The sequence below is a fragment of the Dermochelys coriacea genome, chromosome 22 (assembly GCF_009764565.3).
Source record: "Dermochelys coriacea isolate rDerCor1 chromosome 22, rDerCor1.pri.v4, whole genome shotgun sequence".
NCBI classification, from domain to species: domain Eukaryota; kingdom Metazoa; phylum Chordata; order Testudines; family Dermochelyidae; genus Dermochelys; species Dermochelys coriacea.
This window is the reverse complement of record NC_050089.1, coordinates 16,103,320-16,119,816: the sequence shown is the minus strand read 5'-3', so window position 1 is coordinate 16,119,816 and position 16,497 is coordinate 16,103,320. Positions and strand designations below refer to the sequence as shown.

General features: G+C 41.9%; 1 long non-coding RNA gene across 2 annotated transcripts in view; it reads left to right on the top strand.

The window, feature by feature from the left end:
- Window positions 1-2,497, top strand: part of LOC122457194 — a 68,416-nt gene extending 65,919 nt beyond the window's left edge. For both annotated transcript variants that reach the window (XR_006276602.1, XR_006276601.1), the window contains one exon: window positions 1,992-2,497. This is a non-coding gene — a long non-coding RNA (uncharacterized LOC122457194). The remainder of the gene's footprint in view (window positions 1-1,991) is intronic.
- The last annotated feature ends 14,000 nt before the right edge of the window (window positions 2,498-16,497 follow it).

Genomic DNA, 16,497 nt, shown 5'->3' with positions numbered 1-16,497 from the left:
CAACCGTCAGCTGTTTTGCAAGCATTAGCAAATAAGAAGAAATAGCTGCATTTGCTCTGTGAATGCTGAGCTAATGCAGTTATCTGTCATGTAACAAGGGGAGTATTGGCATATTGTTATATTTCAAACAGTTAATCAATGTTCCAAAAAACAAATGTACCCGGAGGTGCTCTAGTAGCATCGCAACTCTCAAACCTTACATTGTGAGGGGCAGCAGTGGAGTGAAAACAGCTGCTGCGTGCTTGCCAGTTAATGAATGGATTATAGAACAGATAGGAGGGACAGGCAGACTGGTTTTGGGGACAAACAAGAACCCACTCCTCTTCCTGAGCTCTCACCCACGTACAGAACGTATTTGAAAAGTCAGGCTTTGAGTTGTGGCTTGTTCCTCCCTCTTCTGTTTTCAGTTGCATTCAGAACTGGAAGTGTCCAGTTACCCTGCAAGAGGCTGCTCTTGTGCTATGCTAAGAGGTGACCAGAAGTGGGTGGAAAGCTAATGAGAACATGTTCTGAGATTTGGACCAATTGTTGCAGTTTTATGTGGTCTGTCTGAGCCCCCAAGCCCACCTGAGTTTTACCCATCACTAGCAAGTATTTTGAGTAATCTATCCCCTCAGCTTGTGGATTTTTAAATCCACGTTAAAAAAACAGCAATCTTTCACTCCCCCTTCAGAATGTAAGTATGAGCAGAGAATATCTCCTTTTCCTATGGGTTTTGTAACTGCACGTCAAACAGTTAACAATGCTATATGGTAGGTTTCAGAGTAGTAGCCGTGTTAGTCTGTATTCGCAAAAAGAAAAGGAGTACTTGTGGCACCTTAGAGACTAACAAATTTATTAGAGCATAAGCTTTCGTGAGCTTACAGCTCACTTCATCCCCTCTGTTTTTTCCACCAAAGGCATCCGATGAAGTGAGCTGTAGCTAACGAAAGCTTATGCTCTAATAAATTTGTTAGTCTCTAAGGTGCTACAAATGCTATATGGGTCAACAAACAGCTCTCCACCAGAGGTCATGGTCCCTATGCTGGAAACAAGCAGAGCAATTTTTGGCAAAAGGGACTAGCATGTAGAAGGAGGAAGATGGTCCAGTGATGGTCCAGAAGATGGTCCACAGCCCTAGCCTGTGATTCAACAGCCCAGCTTCAGTTCCTTGCTCTTCTGCAGATTTATTTGACCTTGGGCAAGTCACATAATCTCAATCTCTGTTCCCCATCCATAAAATGGGGATAATAGCCTTGCCCTGCCTCATAAGGGTGCTATGAGGACAAATGCATTGAACGTTGTGAAATGCTCAGGTAGTACTGAAATGGGGACCAGATAAGTATCCTAGGTAGAGAACACTGACTATTATATCAACCGGCTCATATAGGCACTCCTATAGTTAAGTATTATGCTCGGTTCTGGGCACTTCAGTGGGAAGGAAGCTGGAGGGAATTTGGACACATGATTAAAATTCAGGGGGCAGGAAGGATTCTGTTTTGAGGGCAGGAACTGAAATAAATAAAAATAGCTTTGCACAGTGAAGAGAACAGCTGGGTTTGCAATATATCAATGTGCAGGTCTGTATTCAAAGGAGGGAGAGGACCATTTTAGGGGGCTAAGAGTAATGGAATGCAATAAGAGAATACTTTTATATTGAATTGCGGGGGGCGGGGGGAAACCTTCCTAATGATAGGAAGTGGCAACAGCCCTGTCAACTGAGACAAAACTAGACTGACCCAATCACCAAGAAATATACAATAAGGAACAATTCTGCATTGGCTTGGGGGCTGGACCAAATGACTTAATAGATCTCTTCTACCTCTAACATCTAGGACTTTGTTTGAGCACTACTGGGATTTGGGTGTGAACAACAAAAGCCAGGGAAGGCTTAGATTATAGAAGTGATGGATCTAAAGAAAAAGAGGTTTGGCAGGTTGAAATTCACTGCAAAGTCTGGCCCAGAGGTCACCATGTTTCTCCTTCTTTTGGCTCTTTTTCCTCTTGTGCAGAGAAAAGCAGCTGGCCAGCTTGACAAGTGGAAACTGTAGTTTTGTCATTAATGTGCAATGCTGAAACAATGATGTATGGCTGGCGATAGATCATGTTGGGTTTCCGGAGAGCAGGGAAGACTAAAGCATGTGCCTAATCCATGATGCATGAACACATTGATCTTCCTGGCTCTGAAAATACAGGGTAATGAACCCCCACTAACACATCATTTTTATGCCACTGCACCTCACTAATATCTAATTTCACCTTCCACCGTGATAAAATATAATTGTATGGGAGTTCCTGCTTTGTTCTTTAATACCAGAATAGCTGTTTTGCTCTACAGCTATTGGTGTGTTGAGACTGAAACGTACAAAACCAATTATTAGGATCAGATGCATATTTAAAGTACTGCATATAAGTGTGTATATAGAGAGCTTGTATGTGAGGTACATAACTGTGATATATGTGCACATATCGTAACTGAAACAGCTGAAAGATGAAATAAAATTGTAAAGATGCTCAAAGCAGGTGTCCAAACTCTCTGGGATTTCTTCCATCCAATTGGCACTTGGGAAATAACAATTATTTGGGGATGGAGATTACCCTGTAAATGTTGCTGTTTGCAGCATTCCATCTGGTGATTTGGAAAAAAAATCATTGGAAAAAAATCCCTTCCTAAAATCTGTCTGCCACAGCTTACACACAGCTAAGCAACAGTCAGACCATGCATCTCCGATGCAACCATTTCCCACAATGTTTGTTCTTAACATTATGTTTAATTTTTAAAAAATGTAAGTACAAATCACTTTCTGTGATGCTTTCTGCTCTATTGCTGTGAAGAAGCAGAGAATTTGCAAATGCTTATAGACGAATGTCTCACTTTGTATGTGGTTTTTCTGCTTTTTCTTGCCTCTGGGTCCACAACATCCCTCTGGGCATGTTTTGAATAGAAATAACTTGTGAAAATCACGAAGATCTGAGTGCCTTATAGGGTGGACAAGAATTTTGTCTCGTATGTAAAAATGGAGAGAGGCTGAGTGACTTGCTCTATATCATACAGCAAACTTGGAGTAGAGCCTAGGTCTCCGGACACTCATTCCCACCCAGGAACCAGTAGACCCTCTGCTACCCAATTCACTAGTGAAAGGTGAAATACTGAACATTTGGGTTCTAGTCTAATAGGCTCCCAGAAGGTTGGATGCTTCTCCAAACTTCCCAAATACCTTGAGTATATAAAATTGGGCTGGAAAACTTTTTCTGAAACCAGCTTTGTTGGGATACTTTTGCAACTTCCAAGTGCAGCTTTATGCTGAATGCGGCATGGACATGTGTCTGTGACGTAGGATGGTGGTTGGGGAAAAGAGGAAGGTAACTAAATACTTCTGACTGATAAAAGATTAGTTTGGGGTAAAGGTTCTAGGTTTTTTGTAGAACAAAGTATAAATAGGGCTAAGACAGAGGTGCATGTGTCATTAGACAAATCAGGTGGGTACCCAGAACCACTCCAGTTCAAAACCTCACTGAAAAATTACTAACTTCACAACAGCGAGGCAGTTGATATGCCAAGTCCACTGCCTAGAGTACTGACCAATATTGTCTCATGGTTTCCTTTTGTTACCTTGACTGTTTGTCGCCACATGTTTTTGTACTTGGATTGGGGGCGTGAGGTTGCAGGGACGACCTTTTCTATTCAGTATTTTACAGTGCCCAGCACAATGGAGTCCTGGCCAAAGTAAGAGGTTTTCCCCTTTTTAATGTGTGGTGTCTATATCCCTTTTGGGGCCTCTTGCCTATGTACTCCAGTTGGCTGCATGTAGTGCTAATGGAAAACAAAGGCATAGTCTCCTAAATCGGAGAAATAGTCAAATCTCTCACTGCACACACGGGTATCAATCGGCATCACTTTGATCATCTGAACCAGATATATTCTCATGAATGCAAATCCAAAAACCCAATGTGGAGAACAATCCTTTGCTGACACAGATGTACATTGGATAGTCTAATTTGTTTTTTCTACCTCTGATTTCTGCAATTCTTAGCTTAAAAACTTCAAGTTGTGGGGTCAACAAACACAATGTAGGAAATTCTCTACAATATCTGCCCTGGAAATCTGACAGTGTCTCTCTTGAAAGTTTGTGCGGAAACAAGGTTAGATATTGTTGCTGTAACATTCTAGGCCTCTGAAATGTCACTGTAGTGGTCTGTCATTCTTCCCTTTCAGAAGGTTCCCTAGTGTCCTTTCAGCAAACACAATGACATTCTGATTTGACAGACCCCATAGGATGTGAATTTACTTACTCAGGGCTTATTTTCAACTAGTATTAACGCAATCTTGTGTGTCTGGGATCTACAGCTTTCCTCCAGGAAACCTCCTGCCGTAAATATAAAGGGAAGGGTAACCACCTTTCTGTATACAGAACTATAAAATCCCTCCTGGCCAGAGGAAAAACCCTTTCACCTGTAAAGGGTTAAGAAGCTAGATAACCTCGCTGGCACCTGACCACAATGACCAATGAGGAGACAAGATACTTCCAAAGCTGAAGGAGCGAGGGGGGGAACAAAGGCTCTGTCTGTGTGATGCTTTTGCCAGGAACAGATCAGAATGCTCTTCATAACTTCCTTAAGTTAGTAAGTAATCTAGCTAGAAATGAGTTAAATTTCCTTTTGTTTAATGGCTGGTAAAATAGCTGTGCTGAATGGAATGTATATTCTGTTTTTGTCTTTTTGTAACTTAAGATTTTGCCTTGAGGGATTCTGTGATTTGAATCTGATTACCCTGTAAGGTATTTACCATCCTGATTTTACAGAGGTGATTCTTTTACTTTTTCTTAAAATTCTTCTTTTAAGAACCTGATTGCTTTTTCATTGTTCTTAAGATCCAAGTGTTTGGATCTGTGTTCACCTATGCAAATTGGTGAGGATTTTTATCAAGCCTTCCCCCAGAAAGGGGGTGTAGGACTTGGAGATGTCTTCCCCCCCAAGTGGGCTCTTTCCCTGGTCTTTAACACACTTGGTGGTGGCAGCATAGGGTTCGAGGACAAGGCAAAGTTTGTACCTTGAAGTTTTTAACCTAAGCTGGTCTTTCATGCAGGTCCCTACATCTGTACCCTAGAGTTCAGAGTGGGGAAGGAACCTTGACACCTCCCATGCAGAGGAGAAACTTTTAAATGCAACCAGAGGGAAGAAGTACTTGACTGATTTTTGTTTTAAGTGCTGATGAAAGGTACCAGGCAGACAGTCTTGAGAGAGGATTTTAGTCCCCAGGGTTAAGTGCAGGGATCCAGAACACGGACTGATCAACAGGCTATGTGCTGGTGGTTTGCCCAGAAATAATCTGTCCCACTCAATTGCATAGATTCCACAAACATGACCCCTTAATGGCTCCCCTGAAACTGTGCCGCAAAACCACTTGCCTCAGTGTTAGGGTTGTCCCCTATGTGCACAGAATAGCTACAGCAGAGCCAGTGGCAGCACAAGTTTTCACCCCCCTGCCTCGAACCTGACCAGCATACCACTTCCAGCTGAATACTGCTCTGTCTCCATGCAGGTCTTGCTGAGACATCCAGAGTGTAAGAGTTGAAGAGGTCTTTCCACCAACAGCTACAATGAAACCATAGTGGTGGGAGCAGCACTTGGTTGCTACCATCCTAGGTAAGCATTTGAACTAGTGTTTAGTGTGGTTGTACCTTCCCTGAGAAAAAGGGACGGTTTGGAATCTGAGACTCTCAGTGGAGGCAGCTAGAAGGGAGGATGAGTCGCAACAGTGGCTGAGAAGGTTCGGGGAAGGGACCCCCCTTTCCCCCCCACACTTTTAACATCAGACTTTAATGCAAAGCAGAGTATCTGTTGCCTGGGGAGGTATTCTTCTCAGGAGGAAGCAACACTGTCTGGGGCAACTTCAAAAGGAACCAGTCTTTATTGCATCTGTAAGGATCATGAGGCTTGGGTAGCATGTGGGGGAGGAAGATGAGGAGAGGCACTAGCATTCCATTAGCTTTGAAGCTTTCTCTTTGACAAGGCTGTGGTTTTCCTTAGCACTTATTGATAGCTTGCTCTCCCTCCCTGTCCCCCCTCCGATCTTCATGACTTGACTTTTACAGGCACTTTTCTTCTATAAGAGTATTAAACATATTTAAAAACACTTAAATGCTAATGTGAAACCTGAAAAAAGGATGTCAGATGTAAGAGACACTGAAGATGTGATGTCTCTGCAAAAGGATTTGACCCCAATAATCTAATTTGCTTTAAATGTAAAATGATACTCAATTCCCTTATTATAAGGCTCCATGTCATTGGCTCATAAAGATCACAATTTCTTGTCTTCCAATTGTAATAAATCCAATTCAAGCGCCCTCTTGATTTGAAATTAGTCACAACAACATGCAGAGGGCACAGCTTCTCCGCTGAGCGTAGAGCACCCTCTCCATAAAACTCATCTGCAGGAGAGATGATGCAAGACTGTAAAGTGATTTGCCTCCCCTCCCTTCTCAATACGATCTGTGAAAAGAATACTATTTCTAAATTATAGTCTATTCCTCATTATCCAGCAGTAAAAAGGTTAGACCAGCAAGAGAGCCAGACTGGCTAGAGTTTCACATTTTATCTCTACGCTGGGGAATATTTCAGATTCTTTAAATCCATCTGACAATATTCCATCTTGTTCCAACAAATCTGGTAGCTTAACCTTTCTGGTTATTTTTACTGTAAGTGATAACTGATCAGTGAGGAGTGTCTTACTAAGTACTGAGTAATATAGTCCTCTGAACTTATAACTTTTTTAAATACTTTTTAGACTTTATATAATCATATATTCTGTAGAGTTGCCTGTCTTAAGGGAGGTGGAGCAAAAATGTATAAGCGCCCAGGATCTCCGGTCATAGTCCAGGACCTCCCTGTGACAAATGCTGCAAAAACACAGTTTGGGCGTGGGCCTTATCAGGCTGTCAACACAAGGTTTCCTAATTTGTATTTCAGTGTTAGGAATGAGCTCAGCTACTTCATACGTGACTTTTGGGTACCAGTTTCACTCTGTGTGATGTGTGAGTGTGCATGTGTAGATGTAGATAAAGAATGGATCTGTGAATGTATCAATGGATAATTCTGGAGATACTGCAGATCAAGCCTCCGTGGTTAGGACTGACTTCAATGTCTCCTAGTTGGCATAGGTTGTGCCAGGCACTTGCATGATTAGGATACATTTCTAGATGGAAATCTTTCTTTCATTCTCTGACCTATGCCCCCGACCATTCTCTGGGCTGTCTCATTTTTGTTCCCTTCTCTAAACTCCCTGTGGATGAGATTGTCTCATGTGCTGCCCAAAGCCAGCTTTGCAATGTGTGAGACCAGCAGAATGAAAAACACTTCTAGCCTTACAAGTTCAGCTACTTTTCATTCGCACCTGGGCTATGCAAAAGTGGTGATAGCAATATTTCTGTAAAGTGATTGAGAGAAATCATTGTCAGTTGGCTTCAGGCCATTGGACACATCCCAAATTCTGCTTTTCTGTGAAATTTGACAAAACTGCAATTTGTTTTTCACCAAGAACTTGCAATGTTTTCCAGCATTAATTCTGAATTTCAAGGTCACTCTTCTCTCAGAACTGGAGAGCCAGGAATGGAGTGCAAAAAGTTGTATTCTACAGCACCATGCTGACTGCCTAATTTCCTGCTTTATGCATCAGCTGATCAGGTATTCTGAATTTGAAGGGAAATCCCTTTAATGAAAACCACAATGTACCCTCCACAAGTATCCTCTTTCCTTTTGTGTAAGCCTCTCATGTAGACCAATTTTAAAAATAACAAAAATAGACTAGACTGAACTGGCCTTTGTGAACAGATTCGGTGAACCAGTTCTGTGATGGTCATATTTCAAGATACCATTCTGAGGCAGAAATGGACAGGCTGGCATTTCACAAACCCAAATGTAATACAGTTGATCCAGCCCTTGTGTGTGGGGATATAGATTATATTGATATAGATATCTGGAGAGACCATGGCTATTGGTTAGCTGCAACCATTTGGGAGTACTTCCCCCTTTTTGAATAGTTTTGAATCAATGCATGTAGGAGACTTCCATTCTCTGCTTGGAGGGGACATTTATATTTCTAGTATTCGTGCAGTGTTCTTTTGGGTTTGTTTGGTTTTGTTAACAAAGGTCTTAGCGAAGCAAAAAAAAATCCCATCTGTCTGGTGCTTTTTTATTAAAAGATAAAAAGCTGGAGTTCCTAGGAGTTAGCTTTAAGTCAGTCCATAGCAATCTAAGGTATTCATTGGCTGGGGACTTCCTCTGTTTGTTTCAAATACTCCTTAATCATTTTTGTTGAAAGAGCTGTGTTCTCTGTAAAGTGCTGCCAATTGGAAAAAGAGTCAGATAATGAAGACTGATGCTGCACTGATGACAGCCCTTCTGTTCCTCAATAGGATTTCTCCAAAATCAAAAGACTGTTTTATGGTCAGATTTGGTGTGTTTTTTACAAGTAAACTAAAATCTTTTTCAGGTCAAATAACAAATTAAATCTTACAAACACACCAAGAAAAAGACCAAGCAAATGCAAATATCAAGTGGGGCATTGGAAGAGATTGAACTGTAACTCAAATTGAAATAGTTTATGATGGGTGCTGAGCATATGTGCTTGACAAAGATTACATTATTGCCCATAATAAGTGTGCCTGTATACATGTGTGCAGTGTTTCTATAGATTGCAAGAGAATTGAAGTCAATCTGTTACAGCATTGTATAAATGTTGCTTTTATGTTTTTTTAATTCGTTGCTTCTGCAACTACTTGAAATCTAATATCTTCCCAGTAGAGGCCTTGGTTCAGGAAAAGTACTTAAGCATGTGCTTAAATTTCATAGAAATCAATAGAATTTAGGCATGTGCTTAAGTGCTTTGCTGAAAAGGAATGGCCTCTAGCACATGCTTAAAGTTAAGCATGTGGTTGCAGAGTAGCAGCCGTGTTAGTCTGTATTCGCAAAAAGAAAAGGAGTACTTGTGGCACCTTAGAGACTAACAAATTTATTAGAGCATAAGCTTTCGTGAGCTACAGCTCACTTCATCGGATGGTTGCATTACTGAATTGGAGCCATAGTTTACTTCACCATAAAGTGATCCAAAAGTGCTCGCTGAACTGATTACCAACTACACAGACCACATTAGCCTCCACTGAAAAGCTGGAGTGAAATGTAGTTGCTGTCAATGCACAGGAACAGGGAATGCTAGCTAATTTTTATTTTCAAAATTTAGAAGCAGTGTGACCTAGTGGACAGCACAGGTCTGAGACTCAAGAGGCCTGGGCTCTGTTCCTGCTCTGCCACTGGCCTGCTGGATCACCTTAGGCAAGTCGCTGCAATTCTGTGCCTCAGTTTCCCCATCTGTAAATGGGAATAATGATACTTCTTTTGTAAAGCAGTTTGAGACCTATGGATGCAAAACTTCAAACAAGAATGAGGTAGTATTACTATTTACATAAGCTAGAAATTTAATATGGCACTGCAACTTTATTGGGGGGGTTTTAGAGGCAAAAATCTAGCTACTAAGTTGAAAAGGGCTTGGACACTGGTGTTAGTGATGCTAGTCTTGAGAAAAGGCCTATGAGTACTTGAATATCAGTAGTCAGAATCTCTGTAAATCCTTACATTGCTTTCCTGGCCTTAGTATCAGAGTCCTTAATTAAATTGTGGCCACCAAAATTAGCTGCTTATATTCAAAAGTGGCCTCTCCACCAACACAATATCCCCTTACGCAATGCTGGGGTATTCAGTCAGAACAGATTAAACTCTCTGGGCAGGGACTACCTCTTCTTGTATGTTTGTATAGCACTAACATGATTGAGCCCAGATCATTACAGGTGTCTCAGGTGCTACTGCAGTATAAGTACATATTTAATAATGGGAAAAGTATCCCCCTATTCAATTACCAATACCACTTCCTAGATCTTTCTTCTAATTGACCTTGTCTAGCTTGTGAAAGCTGATGGGAGCAGAACACAAGATGCTCCCTATCATCTTTTTTTTTTTTTTTTTTTTTTTAAATGGGGATACAGAGCAGTATATTCCTGCATTGTGCATTGGAGTCTCTTTGATACCTTTAGATTTTGAACAAATTTGTTATTCATCATAGTGAAAGCCAAATAAAATATATTGAGAGATTTGTACTGGAACTAAAGTACTACATTTATAGAGGAAGAGCATGGCAAATGACAACTTTGTGTCACAACATGAGAGGAAATTAAGCTTTGCATTTTTACCTGATCTTTAAACAGACTGAACTTCAGTTCCTCAGTCTAGGGATCAGTAAAAGGAGACATTCAGACTCCACCTGGGAGCCCTGTTGGTTGAATAAAACACATCCTTGAAGTCCTTGATTTTCTGTCAGGAGAGCCATTGAGTCTGAAATGCTGAAACTTGATTATTCCTTTTCTGGACTTTTCACAAATGCCTACATTTTCAAAGAGTTACACAGGTTTTAGCCACACAGACTTTCATGTGAGTTGTGTGGCTAAGTCCTGTGCAACTCTATGAAAATTTAAGGGCTGATGCATCTTCTGAGAAAGATGGCTGTTTTTATTCCACTTGACAGAGTATGTGATGAACAAACACAATCATTTGTGGGGAAAAAATGGAAATTTTAGGAATCTATTGTTCTCTGCAGCACTTTTCATCTGAGACTCTTAAAGCTGTATTAGGATGGAAGAAACCCCTCAATACTGACACAAGTTACATAAATGTGTATGATCTCCATTTTTCAGAGAAACTGAGACATAAACTCAAGATGAACTGCCAAGGTTCATACAGCAAGTGAATGGTAGAGCCAGTGAGAAAACACGGCAGTCCTGACTCCCAGCAACATGCTCTAACCAGTTAGTCATGCACCCTGGACAGGGAACAGTTTTTAATATCTAGATATAATCCCTTGATAGAGTTCAGGTGACAACATAAACCACAAAAAATCTGAGCAAAATTCTCATGGCAAGAGAAGACCCTGCTTTACATCAATGATGTCACTAAAGATCTGTATTTCAGAAAATGTCACCATGAAAGACTCTTAAAATGTGTGAAAATGCAAAGAAAACTTGCACAGCACTTTAATGAAAATGATGCATATGAATGACCAATGTGTATCTGAGTTATTTCCAGCTTCACCAAATATACAATGAGCCATTCGGTGTGGTTAAAAATAAAGTGTAAGTTTTTTAAATAACACATAAATGTCTTTGTGTACTAACAGTTTGATCAACCAAACTTCATTAAACACACATGATGGAGAGAAGAGGGGCCTTTGTACATAATTTTGAATTAAACTCTTTCCTTAGTTAAGAAATTGACTTATGGCATATGTATATAAACCCTGGTGATCTCTGAATTGTACAGTAGGCTATGCATATATGTTCCAGGATTCTGGTGGAGAATCAGCTGTGATTTTGTTCCTACCTGGATAAGATAAATTCCATGAGGGAATGTCTGGCTTTATAGCTGTTACATCCGTAGAGGACACCATCCAGGAGATCTTGCAGGATGCTGCCAAGATCGACACCTCCCTGCTAGCACCATGGTAGAAGATAAAAGCCCTGAACGCCTTCCTGATTCCCCCGCATCTCTTTCGTCCTAAGAGGATCCGCTGTGATGAAGGTACCCTTCAATAAGGTAGACAAGATCATCCGACAGCTGGTGAAGAAGTTGCTGTTCCTTCCCCAGAGAGCCAGCAACGAGCTGGTCTATATCGCCCACAGGCATGGCAGTGCCAATGTCCCCCGCATGGGTGACCTGTGCGACATCATGATCACCCATGCCTTCTGCCTGCTGACGTGTCCTGATGCCATGGTAAGGAACATCGCAGCAAACACCTTCCATGACGCAACAAAGAAGGGGATCAGCAGAGCCCCCTCCAACCAAGACACCGCCAGATTCCTGAGCGGTTCTCTGGATGGCAAATTTAGACGGGACAGTGACCACATCGTTTCACTGTGGTCCTGCGCTCACAATGCCATGCGTCGCCTGGGGAAGCGCATCGGCTGCCACTAGGAGTGGTGCGAGGAGCTCCAGGAGCTGGGAGTCCTGGTACCGCAGATCAGGTCCGACAACACCATCGTCACCCCGAGCACCAGGGGCATACTGGAGTGGACCCTGAAGGCGGCCATCCACTCATTGTCCATGGAAACCCTGAAGCGTAAACCAGACCAGGGTAAAGTCTTCGAACTTACCAGCAAGTGGGACGCCAGCAACCACTTCCTTGCCGGGGGCAGCTTCACTCGTTTCGCCGACTGGCGGTTCATCCACCGCGCCTGGCTCAACTGCGTCCCCACTCAACGGAGCCGTCCGCCACGGGAACAGAGACAAGCGTTGCAGGAAGTGCGGCTACTCCAAGACCCTGCCCCACGTCCTGTGCAGCTGCAAGCCCCACTCCAGAGCCTGGCAGCTGCTCCACAATGCCATCCAGAACCGCCTGGTGAAAGCCATCGCACTGTGCCTGGGGGAGGTCACCGTGAACTCCGCCATCCCCAGGACAGACAGCCAGTTGCGACCTGATGTGGTGGTCACTGACAAGGACCAGAAAAAGATCATCCTCATCGACCTCACTGTCTCCTTGGAGAACAGGACCCCGGCCTTACGAGCTTGGGATTCGCAGAAGCTGGAAAAATACGTGCCCCCCCCCCTCCGGCCGACACCCTGAGAGCAAAGGGCTACAAGGTGCAGATGGATGCCCTGATTTTTCAGATCCCTGGGCGCTTGGGACCCCTCCAAGGAGTGTGTGCTGTGGACCGGCGGGATTGGGCGACGGTACGCACAGCTTATGCAGCGCCTCATGGTCTCGGACGCAATCCCAATGGTCCAGGGACATCTACATTGAACACATCACTGGCCACCGACAGTACCAGGAGGTGTGAGTCGGTACAACATCATGCATCAACTATGGGAAAGGGACTGAGACTTTTTTCATTGGAACATATGAACTGGAACCATAAACTCACTGAACATTAAATCCCACCAAATGAGGGTAGATCCATCCTCCATCATTGTATCCGCTCATTATACTCCACATTTGAACATAGCCATTATATACCCCCCCATACATACCCCCATATCTCAATGTCTGTATTTTGACCCGTTAAACTTTTACCCCCAATCGGGGAGATTGCAGATTATGTATTCCTTACGCCACCTGCTCCTAAACTGAACTTCGCACCCCTTGATGATCTGTACCTTATTCCCTGATAACCAGAAACTTCTATGCCTAAACTCTGTACCATTTTTTTACTTCAACATTATCTTAATAAAATTATTTCTGCTAAATACACTAGTGCTCCTGGGCTCCAGTCCTGCAAATAGTCATTCACTTACTTTAAATTTACCCAGGTGATTAGCCCAATTGACTTCAATCTAGCTATTCTTGGGAGCAAAGTTCAGCATGTGTGTTTGCAGGATTTAGGCCATGAATTGTAACTGTGTCTAGCTTTCTCTCCCTTTTGAACAATGGCTTGACCTACCCTGAATTTATCTGCAGGAGAAATTCCTCTGGATTTCATACATTTTAGGTTGTGTAGTTTATCCATCAAGAAACTTAAAAGTGGGGACCGCTATTTTTACAGAGCTTATAAAAACACAATTTCTTGCTATTGGCTCTTTAGAAGTAGTTAAATAAACAAAAATTCTCATTGTAGAGCCTTGCAAATATTCTTTTTAGAATGAGTAGGCTCTATACAAAATTAGTGAAAGTATCTAAGGCATAGACATACCAACTGTGAACTTGTGTATATATCTTGTACTATCATCTAGTGGTTAGATCTGAATGTCAAAAAGGTCCATTAAAGTAAATAGAAAGACAACCTCTCAAATAGGAGCTAGATTGGTCTGTAACCTGAGAGAGGTCACACAGTGCTCGCTGTTCATCTAAATACCTGAATGTGAATCCTTCCCATGTCATTATAGTTGCTCTAAGTGACATGTATTGTTTGTTAAATAGGTTTACTCTTTAGTTTGCATGAGGGAGAGCAGTATATACATTTGCCTTTCCACTTTGCGAGACGTGCATATACAGAAAAAAAAATACACACTTTTGACTTTGGCATTTTCTCCAGCTCAAGTATGTCAGATTGGAATTCTCATTTTTAAGTTTATTTCTGTTTTTGCTTTAAAAATGCATTAACAAACAATTGATTATCGGTTATAAACTGCAAAAACACCATCTGGTACTTGAAATTAGCTAAACTGAAATAGGAAAAAAAATTCCCATTTTGAACATTTGTTTGCCAGTGGCATTAAAAAAAAAAGTGCTACTGTCAAGAAATTCCTCGTGCTCATAACTTTTATTAAGTAGCTATAGAAACTAGGCACATTTCACATATTCCATATGTGATCTAGATCATCTTCAAGTCTGGGAATTATCCTATCACACTTGAGTGGATTTCTACTGATGTTCCCCAGTTATAAATGTTATGAAACTGCAGCCCATACGCAGCCTTAAAATGTTCCCACCTACCAATACTTTGCAATAGGAGAGGTGAGCCATTACTAGATTCAGAGGATTTTGATTCTTGGTTACTTTGGGGCCCTTCTTTGCCACTCCAGCAGCGTCAAGGACCTTTGAGTAAGCAGAAGGCTTACTGTGAATCTCCAGCCAGTGGAGAGTATGCTGTGAATCTCCAGCCAGTGGAGAGCTGACTGGGGGAGAAGGACTGTACACTAGTTGTGGTCCCAGCCCTCGCCATCAAGAACAGATTGGAAACATGGTCAGAATGCATTGCACTATGGCTATTTGCTGCTTCCCCAGGCTCATAGGTTGCTCCAACATGCGCTGTGTGCTGAGCAGGATCCTGGATGGCTCAAGAAAACTGAGAACAAAAATGGCTTAAGAATACCCTAACTCCTGTCCTCCATTTCTCTACTGGAGGAATTTAGAAACAGACCCAACATCTCCCGGGTCCCCATGACCTCCCGACTGCATCTGTATTGGGCGGGGAGGGGGAAGGGAAGGCCATAACTAGACTGAGAAACCTGATGATCGCTGAATCCCAATTTGAATGGGAGACTTTGGGAGTGGCCTTGTAATGTTAAAAAATATCTGTAGATGTGGTGGTCAGGTCAATCTTTATCAGCCTGTTCTCCTTCTCCCCTCCCATTTTTTAGCTAGCTTCTGTTGCTAGCTGCCTGTAACCTGAGCCCTCTCAAATATAAAATAGCTTTTAATCACTGCCAGTGGGGTTCATGCTTAAAGATCAAAACTGCTAACTCACTGTGACCAATAATGAGGTTAAACTTTAGTTTCAAGAGGAAAACTATTTCCTCTACCATGAAAGTTAATGCATAATGGGAATGCATTAGGATATTTCCAACAGGAACCTAGCCACTCTCCTTAGTACATCTTGACTCCCTTTTTGTGTTTTGCTAGAAGAAACACACACGGTTAAGGAAATCATTTCCTAAAATTCAGGATTTGCGATTTGTATTCTATAATCTCTTGAAGAAAAGGAGTACCCGTGGCACCTTAGAGACTAACAAAATTTGTTAGTCTCTAAGGTGCCACGGGTACTCCTTTTCTTTTTGCGAATACAGACTAACACGGCTGCTACTCTGAAACCTATAATCTCTTGGTCACTTAGCAGCAGATAATTTGTCATGGTTTGTTTTAGCTGTTGTGATATTGATATTTATTATGCAAATCGCTTTTCCTACATCTTATTATTCTGCATCCCATGAATACTTAAATTATTATAAACCTTTACACTTAATATGGGTCATCCTTCAATTTGTTGCTTGAGCAGCAGTGGGTCATAATGTACAATATCTTATGGAAGGGAATAAAATAAGTAATTAAAAATAGACAATCAAGATAGTCCGGTACCTAATCATACTGAGGCAAATTGAGTTTATATGCAGTGTCTTTCAGACCAGATTTTTTTACCAGCATGAAAGTCCTTCTGGAGATGAACAATATACTGTGTCCTAGACTAAGACAAGTGCCTCCCTCTTAATCTAAGGATAAATCTGGTTTAGCCACATAGTTGCAATGACCCTAGCAACCTTAACATTGTGTGCGTCTTGTGAAACAGGGCAATTGTTGTGCAGGGAGCAACATGTTTTACTGCCAATTTGTAAAATCTGTCAGGCAAAAAGATGGTGCTCTTCCAACAGAAGTGAGAGGAGCACAGATCTAAAGGAGGAGAAAGGGGGGCTGATTTGCTCAGAGGCTAGTTGTGGGTATGAATGCTCCCAGTTTGAAGGAGTTGGAGTATGGGAAGAGTCCTGTGTTTGCACGGATAATGCTTTTCTGAATCCACGCTAGAAGCAATTCAGTCGGAACAGGTAGTTTTTTCTAAACCTACAGTGTGAGGCAACATTTGCCCTGAGCAGTTGTAAGTTTAGACTCTGCAAAAGGTGACAGAATGGTAAAGCTAAAGTAACAACTCATTTGCTGTAGCATTGCTTCAAATAACCTAATTAAGAATGTTGGAAATATTTGGCATCCCCTTTCTGTTAAGGCATGCTTGAAACCATAATATTTAAGGAATAATGAGAGACATTAAGTTC